General features: G+C 44.8%; 1 protein-coding gene across 3 annotated transcripts in view; it reads right to left on the reverse strand.

Moving 5' to 3' along the window:
- The window catches only part of LOC147419725 (uncharacterized), a 93,691-nt gene that overhangs the window by 25,919 nt on the left and 42,054 nt on the right, over window positions 1-25,718 (reverse strand). The gene's annotated exons all lie outside the window — the stretch shown is intronic.

The raw sequence follows: 25,718 nt of genomic DNA on the forward strand, positions 1-25,718 counted from the left end.
AAGCATTGTATGGACTGAAGCAGGCTAGACGACAGTGGTACCTCACACTTGACCAGTTTCTTATGAAGCTGGGGTTACGGCGTACCTCATCAGATTCCAACTTTTATGTTGTTTTTGATGGCTCTTTGGTTGCGATAGTAATTGTCTATGTAGACGATCTCATTTTCACAGGCTCATGGACTAGCGAGATCAAGTCGATCATGAAAGCTATGGAGACACGTTTCGAGATGACTAATCTTGGGCTTCTTCATTATTTTCTTGGATTCGAGATCTTTCAGACACTAGATGGCATCTTCTTTTCTCAACGGAAGTATGCGAAGGCTATCCTGGAGAGATTCCAGATGACAAGCTACAGACCGATTGGCACTCCTCTTCAGCTCGGGGAGAACATATTGCTTCACGATCCTTCCCCACGGATTGACTTGGAGCAGTACACGAATGTTGTTAGCTGCCTCGTATGGGTGACTTTTTCCCGACAAAACATCTGTTACACAGTTTCTATCCTCAGTTTCTTCAACACCCGACCTCCTCAGCGACATTGGCAGTGTGCCCAACGTACTTTTCCGTACATCAGTGGCACTTGGACCATGGTTATTCTATGGTCACTCCAAGGGTTGCAACTTACTTGGTTGGTGCGATTCAGATTGGGCAAGAAATCCAGAAACTCGACGCTCTACTACAAGAGTAGTTTTTACACTCTGCTCAGGGGACATTTCATGGAGCAGTAAGCGGCAACCCACCGTTGCGCTATCTTCCACAGAGGCGGAGTACAGAGCAGCTTGATATGCTGCTTGCGAGGCCATATGGCTACGGAGATTTGTCACTCAAATGGTGACGTGGCTGGACTGTTGGCTGCCTGTGTACACACACCTGCATGGACCCCGAGGAAGCAGACAAGGCAGAAATGCTGACGTGGCTGTTGTACGGTAGTCCCCGCAATTCACGGAAATTCTGCCACGTGGCCAGGCTATACGGACGCCCGCGTTTTGCGACGGAAATCACGGCAGCAAGAAAAGCAGGCTCATTTGCGGCCGTTTCTGCTTTTTGGGCTGACTACGCAATTGGAAGAGAGAGAGAGAGAGAGAGAGAGAGAGAGAGAGAGAGAGAGAGAGAGAGAGAGAGAGCTAAAAGCTCTGCTTTACTTAAGAAAGAAGGCTTGTGAGCGAGAGAAAATAGCCTTGCTTTATTTTTCTGAAGAGCTTTTGATTTTCAACTTTTGGGCTCTACTTTTAGCATCCCTTGTAATCTTTAAATAAGCAAGAAGGCCTCTCACAACTCACAGCATCTGGACGCAGAGTGAGAGTGAGCGCCTGCCTCCACTCTTGTACTTTGAACACAGATTAATAAAAAAAGAAATACAGAAAGGGGCGCCAGTCTTTGGGGCCAATATCTCTAGGCACGCAACTCCGCCGGGCCAGTGTCGAATCAATTGTGAACTGTGAACTGTTTGAAGTGATTATTTGTGGTGTCGTTGTAGATTCTCGACTTGGAGTGTCCAAGTCTGTTACAGTGGTATCAGAGCACGGCCGATTTCTCTTCTACGGAAAATCCGATCCCTTTTTACAGCACCTATGGCTTCAGGCAAAGATCAGTCAACTTCCTCTGCATCCGGCGATGCGGGAAGAGATCACAACGAAGATTCACGCGAGGAGTATGGCCCACCGCGGCCTACTCAGGCGGAGCTCGAAGAGATGAAGCATCAACGACTGATCGGCGACACAACAAAAATGATGCTCAATTTTGCGAAGGACCCAAAGTTTGCAAAATATATGAGCGAGACCTCCCCTCAAACTGGCTCTCAAGAAACCTCCTACGCCCAGGATGTACACAGAGCAAGAATTAGAAGAGGTGGTTGATGCACGAATTGCTCAGCTTTTTGATGCGCCGAACAAAGCCCAAAAGCACGACAAAACGCAGAAGAAAGGCACTGACTTCCCAGGTTATTTGGGTCGTCAGTCTCCATTTGAAAAGGCAAGAAAGCAGAAGAAGCGTGTTCAATTTGAAGGAGTACCCAATTCTTCTTCTTCTTCTTCTTCTTCTTCTTCTTCTTCTTCTTCTGCCAGTTCTTCTAGCTCTTCTGACTCGAGCGAAGAAGACAGAAAAGGCAAAAAGCGAAGCAAAAAGCAAAGCTTCGGGAAGGGCAAGAAAAAGGCAAAGAAGCCTAAATCTCGCCCCGTGGTTGACAGTTGTACAGAGGACTCTTCTTCAGATAGTTCGGACTCTGATGACAACATCTTTTATGCAAAGAAGAAGAATTTTTATAAAGCCAACCAGTATGACTTTCTGGAAGACAAAAGCAAGAAAGTCCGAGAGTTTAAAGAAGGTGGACAGTCAATAAAATTTGACACTTTTTCTCGTTATAGAGATGCTTCGAAGGCTTTGTCTTTTATACAACAGTTTGACATCGCTTTCTCTAGAGGGCGTTACTCAGAGCACTCTAAGATTCGGAGAGTTGCCTATTACTTCAAGGGGAATGCTCGAACTTGGTGGTCCACGCTTCTATTAAACAAGACAGCGCCAGTGAAATGGCTGAAATTCAAAAGGCTTTTTATTTCTTCTTGGCTGACTCGAGAGTATGAACGCGAGATACGAACTGCTTGGAACCATCTTCGGATGACCAAGAAGGATACAGTGGACACTTATTGCGAGAGATTCTGGAGCTCTTTTCTACCCGCCTCTTCATTTAAGAAGATCTCGTTCAAGGAACACATTGAGCGGTTTACCTTGGGTCTACCTACAGAGATCCGAGATCACTGCTTGAAACAAAAGTCAGCTTCCATTCAGAAGTTGATGAGTCATGCGAAACGGGGTTTTGCCATTCACTCTGGCAGTCTGACCTACCCCACAGGTGAGATCATGATGCAAAGAGCCGAACAGACTTCGAAAAATGAAAGTAGAAAGAGAAAGAGCAACCCAGAACAGAAAGACAAGGATGCACGACCCAAGCTTACTCCTCAAGAGAGGGCTCGCTACATAAAGGAGGGGAAGTGCTTTGGATGCGGGGAAACTGGACATATCTCTGTGAAGTGCCCTAAAAAGGCACAGAAAGAACAAAACGACAAGGACAACGAAAGGCCTAAGAGTTTGAGAGCAGCTGAGGACCGTGGAAGAAAAGGCAAGATGAAAACAAGACTGGTTCCAGATTGCATGGGTACTGATCCCAGCACGATGGACGAGTACAGAACTTTGTCGAGCTTGGGGCAAAGTGAAAGACCAAGAAGCCCTGATCTTCTTTGATGGAGGAGCCAAGGGCAACTTCATTTCACCGGAATTGGCGGCGCGGCTCGAGATCACTCCCGATTGGATGGGACCACTTACAGAGGCAGTTCTAGCGGCACCCGGCAGGGACGTAGCCATTACACCTGTCATTGGCAAACTTCGGTTGCATTGTCAGGGGTATTTGGGGCATGAGGACTTTTACATAATGCCTTTGGAAGGTTGTGATATCCTCTTGGGAATTCCCTGGTACCACAAGAACAACGCCGTGGTCGACTATCGGGTGAGGAAAGCGACATTGACCACAGAGAAGGGCAAAACCATTGTAGTCGGTGTAAAACTTAAGGGCGGGTATGTCCCTATTGTATCGGCTTCAGCCATTTCTAAATTAATGAAATCCAGTCTGTTTGTTTACTCGATCTTTTTGAAAGAGTTGAGCAATGCGGATAGGACAAATATGTCTAAACTAGATAGAGAACGCCAAGATTTTCTCCACGCTCATGCCGATTGCTTCTTAGAGGGCCTGCCAGGCGAGTTACCACCCGCTCATCCTGAAGATCATACTATTGATCTGATACGTGGAAGCACACCACCGAACCGGCCACCTTACCGTGTGAGCCGAGCTCAGAACGAAGAGATTATGAACCAAGTGAAAGACCTCTTGGAAAAGGGTCTTGTCCAGCCTAGTACTTCACCGTACTGCTCTCCTGTGTTGTTGGTATTGAAGAAAGACGGATCTCGGAGAATATGCATCGATTATAGAGCTCTCAACAAAATCACCATCAAGAACAGATTTCCGATTCCTAGGATCGATGATATACTCGACAGATTACAGGGATCCTCGTATTTTAGGACGATTGATTTGAAGAGTGAATATCATCAGATCGGAATCTCGCTGGGAGACGTCTACAAGACAGCTTTCCGGACGACTTTTGGGTTATTTGAGTTTTTGGTGATGCCGTTTGGCCTAACCGATGCTCCTGCGACATTTAACCGGATGATGGACAGGATTTTTCGAGAGTACAGACTATTTGTTGACACTTTCTTTGACGATATCATTGTTTTCTCCAAGGATGAGGCAAAACATAGAGATCATCTGCTTCAAGTCTTTCAGGCATTACGAGATCACAAGTTAGTGATTAATGCGAAGAAAAGTAAATTTTTCCTACCAGATTACACTTTTTGGGACACATTGTGTCAGCAGGCAGGAGTGCAGATGGATCCGGCCAAGATAGAGACTATCCGTGATTGGCCCGATTTGAAGAATGTCCATGAAGTTAGAAGCTTCTTGGGATTGTGTTCGTACTACAGTCGGTTCATTCAAAAGTTTGCAGAGGTTGCTTCCGCTTTGCATATCTTGACACAGAAAGGAGTCCCTTTCTCGTGGGGACCCACAGAGGTGATTGCCTTTCAGACATTGAAAGAGAAATTGACTACGGGACCAGTTTTGACTTTGCCGGACTTGCAAAAGTCATTTGAAGTATATTGTGATGCTTGTAGTCATAGTCTGGGTACGGTCTTAATGCAAGAAGGCCATGTCATTGCTTACGAGAGCCGATTGTTCTCAAGGCCGGAATTGACAGCACACATTTATGAGAAAGAGCTTTTGGCGGTTATCCATGCTCTTACTCAGTGGGGGCACTACCTACTCGGAGCGGATTTTACTGTCTTCACAGATCATCAGAGTTTACGCTACTTCTTGTCACAGAAGCAGCTGTTGGAAAAGCAGATACGGTGGGCGAACATCCTGTCACAGTTTCACTTAGGGACAGAAGAATTTGGTGGCAGATGCTTTGTCTCGGAAGCCGTTGGTTCTGGCTATTTCCGCGATACATCATAGGAGCTTCGAGGATATGGTCGATCAGTATGCCACGGATACAGATTTTGTAGACGTTTTCACACGGATACGGAATGGGGAGACAGCAGCGGGATATTCCATTCGGGATGGCTACTTGATGAGGAAAACCACGTAGTGCGTTACACAGCCGTTGAGGGAAAAGGTTATGACTGAATGACACTGTCCGCCTTTTACGGATCACCGCGGCATTGCTACCACCATGAAAGGGGTAGAGAGATACTTCTTTTGGCCGTGACTCAAGACGGATGTGGACGAGTTTGTGCGTAGTTGCTTGGTATGCCAGAAGGTCAAGTTTGATAGGCATAAAGCACAAGGATTGTTACAACCTTTGCCCATACCCACCCGCCCCTGGGAAAGTATTGCAATGGATTTCATTTTTGATCTCCCGAGAACACAGAGTGGTCACGATGGTATCTGGACTGTTATTGACAAATTTAGCAAGCAGGCTCATTTCATTCCAATAAAGAAAATAGTCAAGCCAGATCGCTTAGCGAGACTGTTTGTGGCCCAGATTTTCAGATTACATGGCATGCCTATAAGGTGCAGCGTAATGAATGTTGTTCTTTCTCAAGATGAGTGCTCCGAACTGTGCTCAAGGTTCCTTTTGTTCTTATGGAAGGCAGAGACTTCCGTTCTTAATGAGAGAGTGCAATGATCATAAACAAAGTGAATGGACACTATGCGTGCAAGTGTATGAGACTGAGAGATAGAGAGAGAAGAGAAATACGACACCAGAGACGTTGTAAAACCCTCCTCCGAAGGCCCCACTCTCGTCGGCGAGAGTGGTCTACTATTGATTGCACAAACTCGTACAAAGTGGATGCATGTGACTGATGCAAGTCTAGGCTAGATCGATGACGACGATGGGGATGGCGAGACCGATTTAAGGGCTGGAATCTGCTGCTTTCTATCTGCTGTCGAAAAACACAAATGGCTGAAATCTGCTGCGGCTGAAAACACAAGAGAAAACGCTGATTTGCTGCTGGTCTTTATTGCTGAATTTCTGCTCCTAAAAACGCTGATATGGCTGGTCTTAATGGCTGAATTCTGTTGGTCTTTAGGTGGTCAAAAGCTGAGACCTCTTGGTGCTCTATCTGCTGAAAACGCCAGCAAAAAGGGGGCGATTTGGGGATCTTGGAAAACCGCCAGGGCTGAGGTTGTCTTGCTACGCCATCTGGATGAAAAACGCTAGCAAGGGGAGAGGCTATGGCGATGGGAGGTTGCTGAAAACACCAAGGGCTGAAGTTGTATGGCGATAGTGCTTGCTAGGGAAAACGCTAGGGAATCTGAGTTCTTGCTTGGAGGAAAAACGCCACCAAGGGTTCTTGCTGAGAAGTTGCCTGTTGAGCAATGGTGCTTCTGCTGCCTCTTCTACCAATTAGTGCTAGTCTAGGTTTGCTTCTATACAAACTTACTCAATTTGCCCTACCTACTTTCAGACAAAAGTCACTTAAAAATAGTAAGTGAAAAATGTCAAAAATAGGGAAAATAGGCTAAATGCACTCGAAAATTCCCCTGAAGGATTCTGATAGATTCTAATGGGAATGCTTATGATCATGCTGTGTGCAACCAGAGGATATGCATCTACACTAAGTGTCTGGACATGCACGGTCTGCGAAGAGACTCAGAAAAAGTGCCAGGTCACTTCCTATTCTAGACTGACTTGACTGAACTGAACCCTGATCATGCTGTAGCTTGTCCACGGACACATGGGGTTGGATGTGTCACGTGACAATGCCGGAGACGATTGTCTCCGACAGGGACCCCAAATTTACGAGTTTGTTTTGGAAGGAAATTTGGGAGAACATTGGCACGCGGTTGCAGTTCTCGTCATCTTTCCACCCGCAGACTGATGGGCAATCTGACATTGCTAATTCATTGGTTTTAGATTTATTGAACTCTTATATCTCGGATCAGAAGACTCACTGGGAAAAGTATCTACCTTTGGTGGAATTTGCCTACAACAACACGATCCATTCTTCAACAGGGAAGGTGCCATTTGAGATTATTGAAGGTGCTGTGAAGGTTCCACCCTTCCTAAGCATGAAAATTAAGATTTTTGAAGCTGATGAGTACACGCGCGACTTAGACACGGATTTTGCCAAGGTCTGCGAGGCTTTGCAGAAATCTCAGGAAAGACAGAAAAAGACAACAGACCGCCATCGTCGCAATTTGAAATTGGAGGAGGATGATTGGGTGCTCTTACGTTTTGAGAAGGCACGCCTGAGAAAGAAGAAGGGAAAGGAGAAGCTTTTTCCAAAGCTTAGTATGAGATACTACGGACCCTTCCAGATCTCCGAAAAGATCAATGATGGCTCCTTCCAACTACAACTGCCTGACACTTGGAGGATTCACAATGCATTTCATGTGAGTCTCTTGAAACCTTTTAAAGGTGATGTGCCCAAAGATGGGGAGCCTGATGAGCAACCCGAAGTGGAAGAAAACGAGGAGATCCTTGTTCTTGAACAGATTTTGGCACATAAGGAGAGAAAGAATAAGGGTAAAGTAAGAAGGCGGTTCTTGGTTAAATTCAAGAACTATCCTGCATTGGATGCGAAGTGGATGGAGGAGAAGGACCTAGTAGATACTCCTCAGATTGTGAACCTTTACCTTGAAGCTTTTGGTTTAGCATAGTCTACTCCAAATGGAACCCCGAATTCAGCTTGGCCGGAGATCTGGTGCAGTGGGTTGCATAAGAGGGGAATTACTCCGCTCCTTTGTCAACAGATGCCTTGATGTTTGAATACTAGAGTCACTGATGTCTCTTTGAGCTTCAGGAATACTGAGGGCTGACAGTATTCTGTTGTATGACTTTATGAAATGGAATTCCGAAAAAATATGAAACTGATTTGTTCTTGACTTGCTTTTAAGAGCAGGAACTGATAGAAGAAATGACTGCAGCATTTTGGTCTGAATGATCTCGAATAGACATGGTTGCAATAGGGGTTCGTCAATCGGGCATCTATGAGCTCCTCACTGGATCTAGATGCGATTGCTAACTGCATTGCCGATAAATCATGGTCTAAGATCCGAACGAATGTTCAAAGTGATTTGCCATGTGATGTCCTCTGATGTCTAGTGATGTCCTGTGATGTCGTGTGTGATGTCATGTGATCTGACTGTCGATTGGCACATGTGCTAGATGTGTGTTCCTAGTGCGTCGGTACTAACAGTCAGTGTCTGCTAAGGCAGTTTATGGCTTCTGTTTGTTTTGCAGGCGTAATCGAGGGCGATTACAATGCTTTCAAGAGGGGGGTACGTCACAAACTGGTGACGTGGCTGGACTGCTAGCCTGCCTGTGTACACACACACCTGCATGGACCCCAGGGAAGCAGACAAGTTGAAAATGCTGACGTGGCTGCTGTACGACAGTCCCCGCAATTCACGGAAATTCTGCAACGTGGCCAAGCTATACGGACGCCCGCGTTCTGCAACGGAAATCACGGCAGCAAGAAAAGCAGACTCATTTGCGGCAATTTTTTGCTTTTTGGGTTGGCTCCGCAATTGGAAGAGAGAGGGCAAGAGAGAGAGAGCTAAAAGCTCTGCTTTATTTAAGAAAGAAGGCTTGTGAGAGAGAGAAAATAGTGTTGCTTTATTTTTCTGAAGAGCTTTTGATTTTCAGCTTTTGGGCTCTACTTTTAGCATCCCTTGTAATCTTTAAATAAGCAAGAAGGCCTCTCACAACTCACAGCATCTGGACGCAGAGTGAGAGTGAGCGCCTGCCTCCACTCTTGTACTTTGAACACAGATTAATAAAAAAAGAAATACCGAAAGGGGTGCCAGTCTTTGGGGCCAATATCTCTAGGCACGCAACTCCGCTGGGCCAGTGTCGAATCAATTGTGAACTGTGAACTGTTTGAAGTGATTATTTGTGGTGTCGTTGTAGATTCTCGACTTGGAGTGTCCAAGTCTGTTACAAGATTACTGGGAGAGTTGTGTTTTCCCCAGGACTGCTACGACTCGTCTTTTGTGCGACAATCAGAGTTGCATTGCTATTTCCAAGAACCCTATCTTTCACGCTCGGACAAAGCACATTGAGGTACAGTACCACTATGTTTGGAAGCGGGTTTTTGAAACCGGCCCGTAGAGCGGTAGACTTTGTCTTTCACCCGAAACTTTACTTTGAGCTTTAACACACAAAGAAACCATGAGAGGGAAGCTTACACACAATAGCTTTGGCACCTACAACAATCCACCATGCGGATGAAAAATGCAGCCCCACGTTTATTTCAACGGTTCTCTCTCTCTCTCAAGGTGGAAAATGCCCAAAAATGTGCCCAGTGGCACTCATGCATGGTTTTTCTGTTTGGTACCTTCTGGTCTAAAAATATCTCAACCGGTTGCTCAATTGACTTAGCGGCAGAGTAATAAAATGTACCTCTTGTCATTCTGAAGCTAATGACGCAAACAGATTTCATGGCCCAAAATAGCAGTTTCCTAAATTTTAGGAGATGCTTCCATTGGACTCTCACTAATCATCTGACCGTCTTTCACCATTGGGACCACGTCCAAAAATGCAATGTAGCCCAGTTCTCGGGTGATTTTCTCTTGATGATCCCACCTTGGCACTGTGCCTCCATTGAGTTAGTTTCTTAGTATCCAGTAACTTATTAAGTGTAGCGAGGGGACCTTAATGACTTTGAACTGAGCCTAGACACCCTTTTACTACTCGAATTCTAGTGCCAACCAAGTTCCTGTCTGCGGGTGAAACTACCGTTTCACACTGGCCATGCAATGTCCGGACATTTGCAACTTCAAAAAGAGGGTCTCAAAAATTAAACGAAAATCATCGGAAAGAAACCAACAACTAAGGTTAGCAGTTGCCACGTCCTCGTGACATACCCCCCTCTTGAAATCGCAAACGCCCTCGATTGCATACCATAAATACATGCCATTGATGATCTTATGTTGTTAGCACTCTTTTATCATCGCATGTATCCACAAGAAAGATGATAAGACATAGATACAAATGACTTAATGAGAACTTCATACTTTTTTCATTTACAATTAACATTTAAAGAACGATACACACTTCTATTACATTGAATCCATATGTACATTTGATGTGCTAGCTCTATCATTACCCCTCCTTTGCACACGTTGTGTTGGGGCATACGTAGGTTGTAACCCAAAGGCCTCAAGGTAAAGCTGCAATACATTTGGTGACTCTAACAGGTCATGCTCTTTCATCCACTTTGCATCCATAGGTGGATAGTTCTTGAACTTCACCAAATAGCGTCTTGCAACCTGTCCCTTGACCGCGTCAGGCAATTTCAGGCTGTAAACAACATCGTTGATCTTATCAAGCACTTGAAAAGACCCATAGTAACGCATATTGAGCTTCGGAAATAACCTTTCCTTGCCCTTCATCTTCTTTAACCTTGCCTTTTCAAACCGTAAAAGTATCCAATCACCAAGTAAAAACAGTAATTCACGACGGTGACGATCAGCAGCCCTTTTCTGCTTTGCCTGAGTCTTCTCCAAGGCAAGCTTAATCTTCTTATACATTTCATCCATGTTTTCAATATTTCGATCTGCCTCAAAGATCTTGTCCTTTGTATGTAAAATGGGAGGAACCTTTTTGCACCTTCAACAATTTCAAAAGGTGCCTAGCTTGTGGACGAATGCACCGTATTGTTGTACGCATACTCAAGCATAGGCAAACATTGTTCCCACTTCCTCTTATTATCTGACACATAGCATTTCAACAGATCCAAGACAGTAGAATTAGCCTCTTCTTAATGTCCATCATTTTGTGGATGAAATGAAGACGAGAACTTGAGCGTAGTGCCCATGTTCTCAAACAATCCTCTCCAAAAAAAACTTTTCATGCGAGGATCACGATCACTCACAATCGATTGTGGCATACAATGGTACTTTAATACATTGTACATAAATAACCGTGCCATCTAATCAGAATCCAGATTTTATCTTCTTCCTAACAGGGATAAAATGGGCCTGTTTGCGGAAACTGCAAATAATGGTCCATATACCATCATTCGCTGTTGGCATTCTTGGAAGATCAAAGATAAAGTCCGTAGCAATGCTTTCCCATGGCTTATCCAAAATCGGCAGTGGCTGTAACAACCCTGGTGCCTTTTGCTTGTCAAACTTGACCTTTTGGCAAAGCAAGCATGCTCGCACAAAGGCATCCACATCTCTCCTCAAAGTAGGCCAATAAAAGAATGTCTCCACAGCTTTAACTGTAGCATCAATTCCAAGATGCCTTGCATACGGTGGGACACGTATGTCACAATGGCTGAGTAACACAAAGTCTGCCATGCATGATCATAAAACCGTCTTTGAGGAGGTAGTGCTCATGATGTTGCCCCTCTTGCAACTGTTTAAAACACCTTGCAAAATCTTCATCAGTAGCATATTGTTCCTTCATGTCATCCAGCTCATGATGATAAAGAATTGACACAGCTGAAATTTGTGGCTTCCTTGATAACGCATCAACCACAATATTCTTCTTGCCTTCCACATGCATAATCTGGAAGTGGAACATAGAAAGAATGTTTGCCCATCACATATGCTTTTCGGATAGCTTTGACTGTGTCAAGAAGTATCGCAAGGTCCGATGATCATAGGTTTGCATAGTCTTTTCTGGCCCTTGCAAGATTCTGCTCTCATAAGCTACTACCCGACCATCTTGCATTAGCACTGCTCCGATGCTATTGCCACACGCATCACACTGGACCACAAAAGACTTCCTGAGATCTGGTAAAACAATCACAGGATATGAAGTCAACTTTTCCTTTAAGAGACTAAAAGCTGAAATCTCTCTTTGGGTCCATCTGAAAGTGACCTCTTTCTATTGCAAAGCGTGAAGAGGTGAAGCTATCTCAGCAAAATTCTTGATAAACCTTCTATAGTATGAACACAATCCCAAGAAGCTTCGAACATCGTGCACAGTCTCTAAGTCTGGCCATGTCTTAATAGCTTCAACCTTTGCGGAGTCCATTAGGACACCATCCTTTGACACTATGTGGCCAAGAAAGTGGATCTCTTCCAAGAAGAATTCACTTTTCTTAGGATTGACAAGTAACCTGTGACTACGCAACTCTTCGAGCACAATGGTCAACCGATGTCTATGCTCCTCTTCATTCTTCGAGTAGACTATCATGTCGTCAAAGAATGTCCCAACAAACTTCTGATACGAACGAAAAATCCGGTCCATCATTCTATTGAACGTTTGCAGGAGCATTTGTAAGACCAAATGGCATCACTGAGAACTCATAAAGACCAAATGTCGTTCTAAACACAGCCTTGTGCACATCCTCTGGCCTTATACGAATCTGATGGTACTCTGATGGTACCCACTTTTAAGGTCTATCCTGCTGAAAATTGCAGCATCCTCTAAACGGTCAAGAATATCATCAATCGTTGGGATAGGAAACCTATTCTTGATGGTATTCTTGTTCAACGCACGGTAATGAATACATAGCGCCAAGAGCCATCCTTCTTTTGCACTAAAAGCACTAGGGAACAGAAAGGTGACGAACTAGGCTAAATTAGTCCCTTCTCTAAAAGCTCCTCTACCTGGCCCATAATCTCTTTCTGTTGCGCCGCACTAACCCTGTAGGGAGGTCTGTTTGGTGGGCTTCACCCTGGCACCAAATCTATCGCATGGTCCTCAGGGCTCTCCAGCGGCAATTGAGACAATAATGAATCGGAAAAACAGTCACTAAACTCTCGCAAAAATGTTGACCGTTCTTTATCTAACACACATGAATTTGACTGGCAATTATCTGAAACATCACGTGCAAAGATCAAGTACATAGAAAGATGATTTTTAATTACAGAAGTGATAGCCGAAGCAGATACAATAGGGACAGACTCCCCTTTGAGCTTTACATCCAAAACATGAGTTTTGTCCCTATTTTGAAGGGTGATCGTCTTGTCGCAGACATCAAGCACGCCATGTGTTCGGAACATCCACGGAATTCCCAGTAACGCATCACACCCTTCAATGGCATGATATAGAATTCTTCTGGTCACATACGACTGAATATGCAGCCACAGCTTTCCAATGATGGCAGTAACACACTCTGAGTGGCCAGGCACATGCCAACCCTGCCTCTGTCGTGTACCCCATCTCTTCAGCTCTGATGCCCAGCTTCATAGCTAACTCTCGTGAGATAAAGTTTTCTTTGGCACCCGGATCAAAGAAGATGAGTGTCGTCTGATCTCTGACTTTATCTGTGTTTGGCCTGTCACCCACCATATCTGGCACCAAACCTGTTGTGGGCTTAGGCTTCTTCCCTTTCTTATCTTCTTTATCATCCGAATCAGCTGGCCTTTTCCTTTGTGGACAATCTGCAGCAAAGTGACCAGGCTGCTCGCATATAAAGCATTTATTTTCAGCCATCAAGACCTTCTTTTCCTCGAGCGACTTGCGCACAAAAGGCTTCCTTTTTGGCTTCTTTGCCTGCGCTCCAAAACTCCTGGCTGAGTCCTTATTCTTGTTGTCCTTTTCTGACCCATGTGACGCTTTAGGAGTCGCTTTTGCAAAGGGCTTCTTTGCTGGATTTTTCTTTTGCTGCCCCCCTTTTATGTTGCCCGGAAATCCATTGTCTTCTCCCTTCAACAAGGCAACACCAGTGATTGCAACTTCCATGTTGGCAACTTCCATAAGCTGGGTGAGGGTAGCCACTCTGTTCTTTGTACAGTAATCTCAAAGCCCTTTAGGCAACCCACAACAATACTTCTATATCTGCTCTGTCAATGGCAGAATCTGTAGGAGGTTACTGAGAGCAATGATTTACAAAACCTTCGATTCTACTCCTGTATGCTCTTGCAAGTAGCCGCAATGAGTTGGTGCCAATTCATCCTGACGTCGGCTTCAGATTCATTTGACAGCCACGCAGATGCAAACATTAGCTTGAAGTATACCCATGTGGCGGGTGCCTGTCCTTGCATCAAGAGGGTCATCCACCATGTAAGCGCACTGCCTTTCAAGAAGGTGGCAGCTTTCCTGACCTTAGAGGCCTCTGTAAAATTCCCCCCTGCATACGTTGTATCAAACTACTGGAGGAAAGTGAGAGCCTTCGTCTTATCCTCAAAGCTGTTGAAAGTTTTAAACTTAACAGTTGCACCACCTTCTCTGTATGCTTTTGGTTTCTCCAGTGCCCCCAAATTTTCATAGGGAATTGCTTGCAACATCGGCACTGTGATAGGGATCATCGACGCGTCTTGGCCATTGACATTTTGCGTCATAGGTGCCATATCTGGCTGCTGTCTAGGAAAACCAGCCATGCCAAAATTACCCTGTGGCACCCCAAACTTGCCCTGGTTGCTCTGAAAGCCTTGCTGCATGCGGATGCTACCATACATGGGGTTTGGCATCATGCCTTGCATACCCCAAACACTATTCCTAGCATATAATGTTGGTTTCCAGGCGCATAACCCGCCATACTTTGGAACACATATCCACCCCCAAAATACCTAGGATGTACCGTGGGTGGTAGAAAAACCTGATGCATTGTCTGAAAACTGGTTCCCTGTCCCTATAATGCAACATGCGGGCTTGGAAAGGTGGCGCGCTGAACTGGCAAAGCCTGTAGAATAGGCGTCCTAACCACCTGTTCATGGACGGAAGGAACCTGTTTTGGAGCCCCTAACTCTGCAACATGCAAGTGCTCCCTCTCCTACTGAGACGCATGAAGTACTTGGGCTTGAGCCTCAATAGGCTCCACGGGCTGAGTGAGTTGCCTTGATTGTTGTGGCACTGGTGGCGCTTACAAAAACTCCATAAACCTTGGGTTCTGCACCAATCGGGAAAACACGTTCACAGCGGCAACTAACTGAGTCCTGAACGCATCATCTTCAAGTTGCCCAGTCATAAAGCCCTGCACTAGGGGAACATTCACATCAACAGGAGGTACAGACCAAGGTGGCCGTGAACTCTCGCCAACCTCAAACACTGTAGGAATTTCCTACCTGTTCTTCAAAGAGGAACCCTCTTCCATAATGTCCTTCCCTTTGTCGACCAACCGAGGCTCACTTCTTGAGGAAAAAGTGATTCTGTCCCGGTGATGTAACCATGAAACCGGCCTGTAGGGTGGCAGACTTTGGCTTTCACCCAAAACACACACACAGAAACTTTACAGAAGGAACCTGTAACGAGAATTAACACTTCAAAGCACAAACGGCTCGGAAGCTAGAATGCTTCGAGCAGACGCCGACAACCTGTAGGGCCCAAAAACTGGCGCACCTTTCGGTATTTCTTTATTCCTTTAGAGGGTAAAGTTACAAAACTAGAGTCCTGGGGATCTTCACCTGTATCCGACTGGATCACACATGTTCTAGCAAAATGTCGGCAACATAACGGCCCCAAAACTCGCCCTTGACAAATCCCCCTGTTAGAACTCACTTCCAACGACATAAACCCTCTGTTATCAGCCCAAAAACAGCAATTACAGCTCGCTGTATTTACTGGTTTTTACCCTATTTTCAGCCTTAAGTAGTCTCGGAACTGTCCTCTAACAATGGGGCATTGTTCCCAACGCTTCTGGCATTCATACGGCTGCAAAACAATCCAAAAACAGCGCATAACCAACGTTGAAAATGCACCTGTAAGGTGAGGTTATGAAACCGGCCCGTGGGGCGTTAGGCTTTGGCTCTCACCCGAAATTCTTTACTTTACTTTAGACACACACACAGAGAACTTTGCAAAGGTAACCTGCGTCGGGAATTAACACTTAAGCACACACGGCTCGGAAGCTAGAATGCTCCGAGCACACGCCGACAACCTGTAGGCCCCAAAATTGGCACCCCTTTCGGTATTTCTTTATTCTTTAAGAGGGTAAATTACAAGAAGAGTCCTCGGAATTCTTTACCTGTATCCAGCTAGATACCACCTGTTCTGGCAAAATTTCGACAACATAACAACCCCAAAACTTGCCCGAAACCGACTCCCCTGCTAGAAATCGCTTCCACTGACATAAACCCTCTGATTTCTGCCCAAAACCAGTAAATTCAGCACGCTGTATTTACTGGTTTTTGCCCTATTTTCAGCCCTAAACAATCCCTAAACTGTCCTCTAACAGTGAGACACTGTTCCCAATGGTTCTGGCATTCGTATGGCTGAAAAACAGTCCAAATTCAGTGCATAGCCAGCGCTGAAAAAACACCTGTACGGTGAAGTTATCACCCTCACCTGTGCCTTCTTTTGAAGTAGCAGTTAGCTACTCCTGTTCCTGCTCAGAGAGGCTCTTGCCTCAGCAAAAACGCATGCAACCACACAGCTGTACATGAGTCAAATGAAGAACCCTCTTGTGGGGCATCACACTACTGCACGTAGGGAAGAGAGAGAGCAGTGTGAAGTGTGCAGGACATGACTTCTTGCACCACACTGTACATGAGAGGGAAAGCTTCCAATCAATAGCTCTTAACCTGTGAGACAGGAGGTTGTAAATGAACCCTCCCACCTAGAAATCGAGCGCTACAAGTTCTGCATGAGGCAAGTCCACCAAAAGGTGCCACTTGGCACATTTACAAGCATTTTCCCGTTTTGAACTTCCCGCTTAAAAATCTCCCGACTGGTTGCCGAGTTCACTTTGCAGTAGAGTTCTAAAATGTTCCCCTTGTCATTCCGGAGGTAATGACGCGAACAGATTTCGTGGCCCAAAATAGCAGTTCCCTAAACATTAGGAGATGCTTCCGTAGGGCCTTCACTGGTCATCTGACCATCTATCCCCATTGGGACCGCATCCAAAAATGCAATGTGGCCCAACTGTTGAGTACTTTCCCTTGGTGAACCCACCTTGGCATTGTGTCTTTATTGAGTTCACTTCCTAGTATCCACCAACTTGCTAAGTGCGACGGGGGGACCTACATGATCTTGAACTGAGCCTAGACATCCTTTTACTATACGAATTCCAATGCCGACCAACTTCCCATCTGCGGGTGAAACTACCATTCACATTGGCCATACAATGTCCGACCATTTGCAACAAAAATTAAAATTAAAATCATTGGAAAGAAACCAACAACTAAGGTTAGCAGTTGCCACGTCCTCGTGACATAGTTAACAGTTGCTATGTCCGCGTGACATACCCCTCTCTTGAAATCGCAAACGTCCTCGATTTCATACCATAAATACACGCCACTGATGATCTTGTGTTGTTAGCACTCTTTTATCATCGCATGTATCCATAAGAAAAGGTCGTAACACATAGATACAAATGACTTAATGAGACCTTCATACTCATTTCCATCTATTACACTGAATTCATATGTACATTTGATGTGCTAGCTCTATCATTACCCCTCCTTTGCACACATTGGGTTGGGGAATAAGTAGGTTGTAACCCAAAGGCTTCAAGGTAAAGCTGCAATACATTTGGTGACTCTGAGAGTTCATGCTCTTCCATCCACTTTGCATCCATCGGCGGATAGTTCTTGAACTTCACCGAGTAGCATCTTGCAACCTGTCCTTTAACTTTTATGTCCTTATGTGCAAAACCTTGCTCAGGCACCAGGATCTCATCAAGTTCCTCAACTTCTAGCTGATCCTCATCTGGCATATCTTATGGCACATCACCCACGAAGGGTCTTAGAAGACTCACGTGAAACGCATTATGAATCTTCCACGCATCAGGCAATTTCAGCCTGTAAGCCACCTCGTTGATCTTGTCAAGCACTTGATAAGGCCCATAGTAACGCTTCTGAGCTTAGGAAACAGTCGTTCCTTGCCCTTCATCTTCTTTAACCTTGCCTTTTCGAACCTTAACAAAACCCAATCACCAAGTGATAACAGCAATTCACGACGGTGACAATCAGCAGCCTTTTTTTGTTTTGCCCGAGTCTTCTCCAAGGCAACTTTACTTTTCTTGTACATCTCATCCATGTTCTCAACATATCGATCTGCCTCAAAGATCTTGTCCTTTGTATGCAAAATGGGAGGAACTTTTTTGCCGCCTTTAACAATCTCAAAAGGTGCCTTACCAGTCGACGAATGCACCGTATTGTTGTACGCATACTCAAGCATAGGCAAATACTGTTCCCACTTGCCCTTATTATCTGACACATAGCATTTCAGCAAATCCAAGACAGTAGAATTAGCCTCTTCTGACTATCCATCAGTTTGTGGATGAAACGAAGACGAGAACTTGAGCGTAATGCCCATGTTCTCAAACAACCCTCTCCAAAACAAACTTGTCATGCGAGGATCACGATCACTGACAATTGATTGTGGCATACCATGGTACTTAAACACATTGTACATGAATAAACGTGCCATCTGATCAGATTTTATCTTCTTCCTAACAAGGATAAAATGGGCTTGCTGTCACAAACTGTGGCATGGCTACCCAATGTACACACACACCTGTCCCCCTAAAGCATGGACAGTCCTGGGGATGGACAGGCTGAATGATGACGTGGCTGCTACGTACGGTGTTGCAGGCTGAATGATGACATGGTTGCTGCGTACGGTCAACACCCGAAAATGGCGGAGGTGGTGCCACGTGGCAACAGTACAGAATTCCGTGATTTTCGGCGCAATCAGTGCTCAGCTTTTGACAGCTTTTTGGCTATGCAACTGAGAGTGGTAGAGAGAGAGAGACTCTTGCTTTTTCTACGCCAGCTTGAGAGAGCTCTTCTGCTTTATATTAAAAGCTATTTTTATGGACAACTTTTTGCACTTGCTTTATTTGACAAGCAAGAGAGAGAAAGAGCCTTTGCTTTATTTTTGGGCTTTTGATTTTCAGCTTTTGGGCTCTGCTTTTAGCATCCTTTGTACTCTTTAAATAAGTGGGTAGGCCACTCACAACTCAGAGCATCTGGACGCAGAGTCCCAGTGTGAGCGCCTGTCGGCACTCTTGTACTTTGAACACAGATTAATACAAAAAGAAATACCGAAAGGGGCGCCAGTCTTTGGGGCCAATATCTCTAGGCACGGAACTCCGCCGGGCCAGTGTCAAATCAATTGTGAACTGTTTTGAAGTGGTTATTTGTGTTGTCGCGGTAGATTCTTGACTTGGAGTGTCCAAGTCTGTTACAGTGGTATCAAAGCACGGCCGATTTCTCTTCTACGGGAAATCTGATCCCTAATTTTTTTTTAAAAAAATTCCGCGGTGGAATTGGAGCTGATCTCTTGAGACAGCTAATTCCAGTGTTGAAGGATTTCAGCTACTCGTGTGGAAAGATTTCAGACAGTAGACTAGACAGAAATCAGAGACTAGACTGAAATGTGGATACTGAAATGAGAATCAGACTTATAGACTGGAATAAAGTTCAGATTCAGATTCAGATTCAGAAGACTGTTGAGAAGTAAGTATCACTGAATATATACCATGATTGAGATTACAGCGAATATGATTACAGAGAAAAAGTATAGCCAACAATACTATCACTGATGCTCAAGTGCAATTATAGCCCAAAGCGCTAATACAAGTGATTACAATTGCCCCCCCGATATCAATGTAATGGGTCCTATTTATATGCTTCGGTTTTACTGTAGTAATTACTCTAGTAATTACTAAGTGATTCGCTGCCCATCTTCTAAGAACACGTTCCCACATGGTGACTCTCCAGCCGTCTACATCCTTCCCTTCTTTCTTGAATTTTAGCAAGATTCCAAAATTTCTGAAAAATTCTCCAGTCTCATTCTGATGTGAGACTGAAAAAAATCCATCGTCTGGTTCTGATGTGGAACTGAAAAATCCATCGTCTGGTTCTGATGTTGAAAAGCCATCTTCTAGTGGATTGTCAGGGTCTGACATTAAGAAGATGGTGAAGGATGCAGAGCTCTAGAAAGATCCCGATTTCGAGAGGCAGCTGAAAAGGCCAAGGTGGAGCTGTCATCTCTCCCTGCCTGCTGAGAAGAAAAGTAGCCCCTGAATTCTGAGATAGAACTACCCAGTATCCTTCCATTGGACCGTCTTCCTTTTGCCCTTGCTCTTTGACCGTGTTGGTGCCTGAGAAGTCCCAGTATCAGCATTCTCCTTTTGAATCAGTCGGTAAATGGCCTCCTGCTCAAGCTGATCCCGCCGGTCTGTGGTCATCTCTACCTCATAAGGTGTGAGAGAATGATAGGTTTTGGTGTCAGGATCATAGAGTGTACGCCTGCCCTTGCTCAGTCTGGTTCTGGCCAGTTTATGACAATGCGAAGCAGTATGGATCCATCCTTTTGGAAGAGGCTGATTGGTTTTGACGCGAGCTTCGAAAAGAATCTCAGCCATCTCCCTGTACTGCAGTGCCAAACCCGGCTTTGCTGCAATGTCTTTCTCGGGCAGTTTGGAAGATTCGATCGTGAGCTGTAGTAGCTGATTAGTAATCTTAGTCAATCCTCTGACCTGAATCTTCCATTGGCCCATACATAGCTGAATCCTGTGTAGCTCTTCCTTTATTGCCTGAATGTCATTGATTTGAATAGCATCATTGAGCAATGTCTGCCAAGTCTTCCATTCCACAGTTGATCGCTCATACCAATCCCTAAGCTCATCAATTATTTTGAAATATGTGAGTCGATCAACTGGTTCTTGATGTTGAGGATACAGCGCTGGAAAAAATCTTGGCAACTCAGTTTCTCTTGCTGGAACAGCATACAAAAGAACTAGAGAATCAGACACAAATTCCAGGAAATTCAGAACTGTCTGGTTCTCTTGTTGCATCATCTTCCTAGTAATTCTTACTAGCTGGAATAGAGTTCGGAAAGCAGTTGCCTGTGCTCCGAGTGACATCTGCGTTTGAGGTCCTTTGCTAGTGGCTGTCTGGTCCTCTAGGATGGCTTTCACTCTCTGGTCCAAAACACCTTTGGTAGTTTGTAGTTGTACCAGAACATCCTTAAGTTGGACCCTAACGTCCTTCATGCAGCGGTAAGTTGGTTTGTTACCCAGCAGAAGTTCCAGTTCTAGAGCTAGCGACTGACAATCTGCAGTAGACTGTCTTTGCCAATACGGGTTTACCACTTTCTCATCAGTATTGAGTATCCATTCCGGAACTCGTTCCACAGCTGAACTGTACTAGGATGCGCAGGTAGTCTACAAGCTTCTTTATCATGGAAAGTAGCAAAATTCCAATGTTCTACCATTTCCCTGGCTCCCACATATAATCTTTGGAACCTTTCTAAATCAGTCCAGAGAGCATCATCCTCCAGATACTGTCTGGTGATGGAGGCCTGTTGATGTCTCAGCTGCTTATTCAAGGTAATGAGCTGTAGTGAATGCTGATGATCATTCACTGGTCCTTCATCCTGAACCTTCATTTTCCCTTTAGCCTCTCTGTTGTGATGGGACTGATCTGTGGGCTGATTCCCAATGTTACTGGGCTGTTGTTCTTCAGTCTGCTGATGACCCGACTGGTGTTTTGTTTCTTGTCCTTCCTGCTGTCCCTCAGTCTGGTCTGGTTGGTTTGGCTGTGACTGGCCTTCTTCATCTGGCCCTGTCCCACCAGTACCAGGTCCTGGGGGTGGAGATGGTGGTAGGGCATCATCATCATCCTTTGTATGCCCAGTCTCTTCATCATCCTCCTCTTGATTAGGTTCATCTTCTTCTTCCTCATCCGGGGAAGTCTGTTGCTCAATATAATCCATTATGGCTTGGTTCATCAGAGCATTATTGAACTCACCCACCTTGTCCTGCAAATCACTCTGCAGACTTTCCATTAAGGACTTTAAATTTTCTAGGTCAAAAACGGCATTGCCTGCGGGGTTTAAAATTTCAGACAGGCTATTGTAGATGTATCTGTCAGTCAGTGAACGCTTCAGAGCTGTATGGTGCATTAGCAGCTTCCTGAATTCTACCCACTTCATTCTGAGCCCTGCCTCAGCTCGCTCTGCAGCTCTCAGTGCCTCATTCCTTTGACTCTTCATGAGCATAATTTCAGACTCAGCTTTGGCTAGCTTTTTGTTCAACAACTCCTGAGCTCTTGCCGATTGAGCTTCAAGTACCCTGTGTTGTATGTTCTGCACTTCCTGGGCTTTCTGGAGTGTTGCAATCTGATGCTGTGCTTCTGCCAAATCAGCCTTAAGCTTTTTGATCTCGTCTTCTGATCCAGCAGCCTCCACCAATTGTCCCATACAGCTGACAATGGTATTCCAAGAAGACTGTATTAGTACTGAACATCTGTCTTTGACCGTGGTTGGATCAGAATCGACAGGTTCATATATTGCCACAGGAGCCACATAAGGTAGAGATGCATAATCAGTTTTGGTGAGTAAGAGATGCCCTCTCAATTTCTGAGTTTGCATTTGCTGCAACTTATCCTTTTTAACCAGTTGCAGAGGGTTTCCAGAAATGGCAGGAACTGTTTCAGACACAGTTGAGGACGCTGGACCTTTCCCCTTATCCAGTTGATTCTTGCCTTTATCTCTTGACTGGTCTTGTACCTTCGCCTCAGTGATTGGCTTTACCTGCTCTTTCCCAGAGCCAGTAGCAACTGTATGTTTGACAACTGACTGATCAGGTACAGTTGTCTCAATGCTCACTGCCTTAACCTAGCTTTCGATTTGCTTCAAGAATTCACTGCTTTTGGTCTGTGTAATTCTTGGTTTCTTTGAACTGCCAACTTCCTCTGCAGTGGCTTTCCTTTTCAGGTCCTTGGAAATTGTTTGACTGTCCGTTTCCTCGTCGTCTGAGGACAGTTCAATCTTCTTTGGTTCAAAAATGGGCTGCTCACTCCATGCCTGCTTTACCTCCTCATTAACATCTGCAACAGTAGCCCAATACAGAAATTGCCAAACATACCATGCCTTGAAAACAGTTTGAGATTTCAGCTTGGCAGTCTGTTGGAGTACATTATGCGAGAGCATTTGACACAGGTTGATATCGACTTGTGGATCCAGTATCTTGGCCAACAGCATAGCAAATAATTTCTCTGACACATACGTTGGGTTATTCTTAAGACTGACTGCTTCTGCTACAAACCTGTAAGCAGCGGAGGCTTCCAGTCCGGCTACTGGAACTCCTTGAGCACTTGCCTTGCGCTTCTTTCTAGCTGTTTCGTCCTCCTTTAGAGTAGTACTTATTTGTTGTGTAGTTGCCACAGACGGTTTGGGCTCATTAGGCATCCGAAATGCAAATGCAATGGCCTCTGGTGTCACTGACACCTTCCTATTATTTATCACAGCACTGCTAGTTTTAGCATCAAAGAAATCAAGAACTTGCTTAATAATATCTGTCTGAAAAGCAATCCTTGTGGCTTGCAACACAACTCGCAAATCTCAAAGTTGTAGCAGAGTCATTGCGTGATCAGTAAAGACATCTTTGGATTTTACTGTATGAGAGAACAGGAGGGCTTGCCTTTGCCTCAGCAACTATAGCCCAGGTTTCTTCAAGAGTTTCCTGCATCTTCTCTGAGCTTTTCCTTCTACCCATACACTGTGAGGTCGACGATGATGAAACAGGCGAAGGCGAAGAGGACTTACTTGTGTTAAAGCCGTTTCCTGGTGTCGCTGGTAAGGCTGTCTAACCGTCAACTCTCTCGTAAGAGGTCGAAGTTTGAGGCTGTAGTGAAGAAACCTCGGAGCTCGGCGATGGCGAATGGTTGACAGGAGGAAAACGTCGCGCAGGAGATTTATGAGGAAAAATGCTAACTCTCCTGACTGTTATACGTGTTCGCGCCATAAAAGCTCCACCACTCACCGCTCCTAGACTTGTGTGCGTCGTTGCTGTCGTGGCAAACATACATTGGACAAGACTGCAACCCATCCTTGTAATAATTATCACTGGCATACCACTTGACCGTTGGCCACTTAGAATTTGGAAAGTGTGTTCATACTGGTTCTGAATTGGTTCCCACTCTGGCTGGACCATACTGGTACTGGTTCTTAAATCAGTCTGATCTGATTCTTCCGGTACTGGTTCTGAATCTAGAACTGGTTGCACATGGAAAAGACCAAAAATATCTGATTCTGGTATCTCTTGATCAACAACCTCCAATTCCTTAATGACTTCTTCTAACCCAGTTTCTCTGGTCTCTGAATAATAAAGTTTGATCTTTGCTCCATTATATACTCCCGGCAACATTAGTCCAGATAAGTCTTTTAATCTAACTGTGCCATTGGAGAAGACCCAATCAACCTCAAAAGGTCCTGCCCAGGCAATCTTCAAATTCGGCTTCTTTGGACCCAATTTAGACTTATATAGAAGCACTAAGTCTCCTTTCTGGAATTCTCGGACTTTAATTCGGCGATCATGCCAGTGCTTCCTTCTTTGTTGAACAATTTCCTGTTCCAATATAGCTCTTTGCCTGAGTTCATCTAACTGCATCAGTTCATCCAGTCTTTTCTTAAGATTATGGTTGAAGTCTAGTCCATACTTTACAGCCATTCTCAGACTGGGGATTACAAACTCCATAGGAACCACAACTTCAATACCACACACCATTCTGAATGGTGTCATTCCAGTAGTTACCTTATAAGCTGTTCTATAAGCCCAGAGAGCAATCTGAAGCTTCAAATCCCACTGGTCTGGTTTCTTTTGCACCACCTTAGTGAGAATAGTCTTAATTGTCTTATGTGCTACTTTCAGCCTATCCATTGCATCTGGGATAGTAAGGAGTAGATTTCCGATGCTTGACTGAAAGCATATCCAATAGGATTTCCATAGTATCATTGATGAAATGTGTCCCTTGATCGGTCACAATTTCCACTGGACATCCATATCGGCAGACAATATTCTCAAACAGAAACCTTGCAGTTGATTTAGCTGTATTGTCAGGAAGAGCTTTAGCTTCAACCCACTTGGTAACATAACAAGTAGCCATCACGATGTACTTGTTCTGCCTGGGAGTCACCTTCTTAAAAGGTCCCATAAAATCCAGTCCCCATTTCATGAATACTCCCAATGGTTGTATTGGCATTCAGGGAGTCATGTCTGCAGCTGTTGGTCGGCCCATTCTTTGGCATATGTCACAAGTTTTACAAAAGCTTCTGACATCAGCAATCATTGTTTGCCACCACAGACCTGCTTGCAGAATCTTCTTGTAGGTCACTTCATTGGAAAAGTGTCCCCCAGACTCTCCATTATGCGCTTCTGAGATAACTTGCATTCTTCCCTCCATAGGGACACATCTCCGAAGTATACTATCCACACCCAATCGATAAAGTACTCCCCCAATGATGGTAAATTTCAGGCTTTTTATGATCAGAGCCTTCTTCTGATTCTGTTTCCAATCCTCTGGAAAGGCACCTTGGGAAAGGAATTGATAAATATCATACCATTCAGGATCCACTAATTCTTCTGCTTCTAACTGAAATAAATCAACATCCACTGGTTCATCTCTCAGAGGTGATTCTGAATATCCTTCTATACTTCTGGAAAGAAAGTCAGTTCCACAGTGGTTTCGGCCAGACTTATGGAAAATTCTGAATTCAAATTCCATAAGGAACATCATCCATCTTATCAGCCTGCCTTGAATAATGACTTTGTTAATCAGAAACAGAAGAGCTTGATGATCCACCTAAAAATGGAATAACTTCCCCAATAGGTAATGTCTGAACTTTGTAGCGCTAAAAACCATTCCGAGGGCTTCTCTTTCAGTAGTCGTGTAGCCTTGTTCAGCCTGACTGAATCTCCGACTAGCAGAATAGACCAGATAGTCTGTTCTGCCATCTGGCTGAGCTAATATTGCCCCCATTGCCAATCCTGAAGCATCTACGTGTACATGAAAAATAATATCCCAATTCGGCTGCCTA

Source organism: Adiantum capillus-veneris, chromosome 29 (genome assembly GCF_014529385.1).
Source record: "Adiantum capillus-veneris isolate H3 chromosome 29, ASM1452938v2, whole genome shotgun sequence".
Lineage (NCBI taxonomy): Eukaryota > Viridiplantae > Streptophyta > Polypodiopsida > Polypodiales > Pteridaceae > Adiantum > Adiantum capillus-veneris.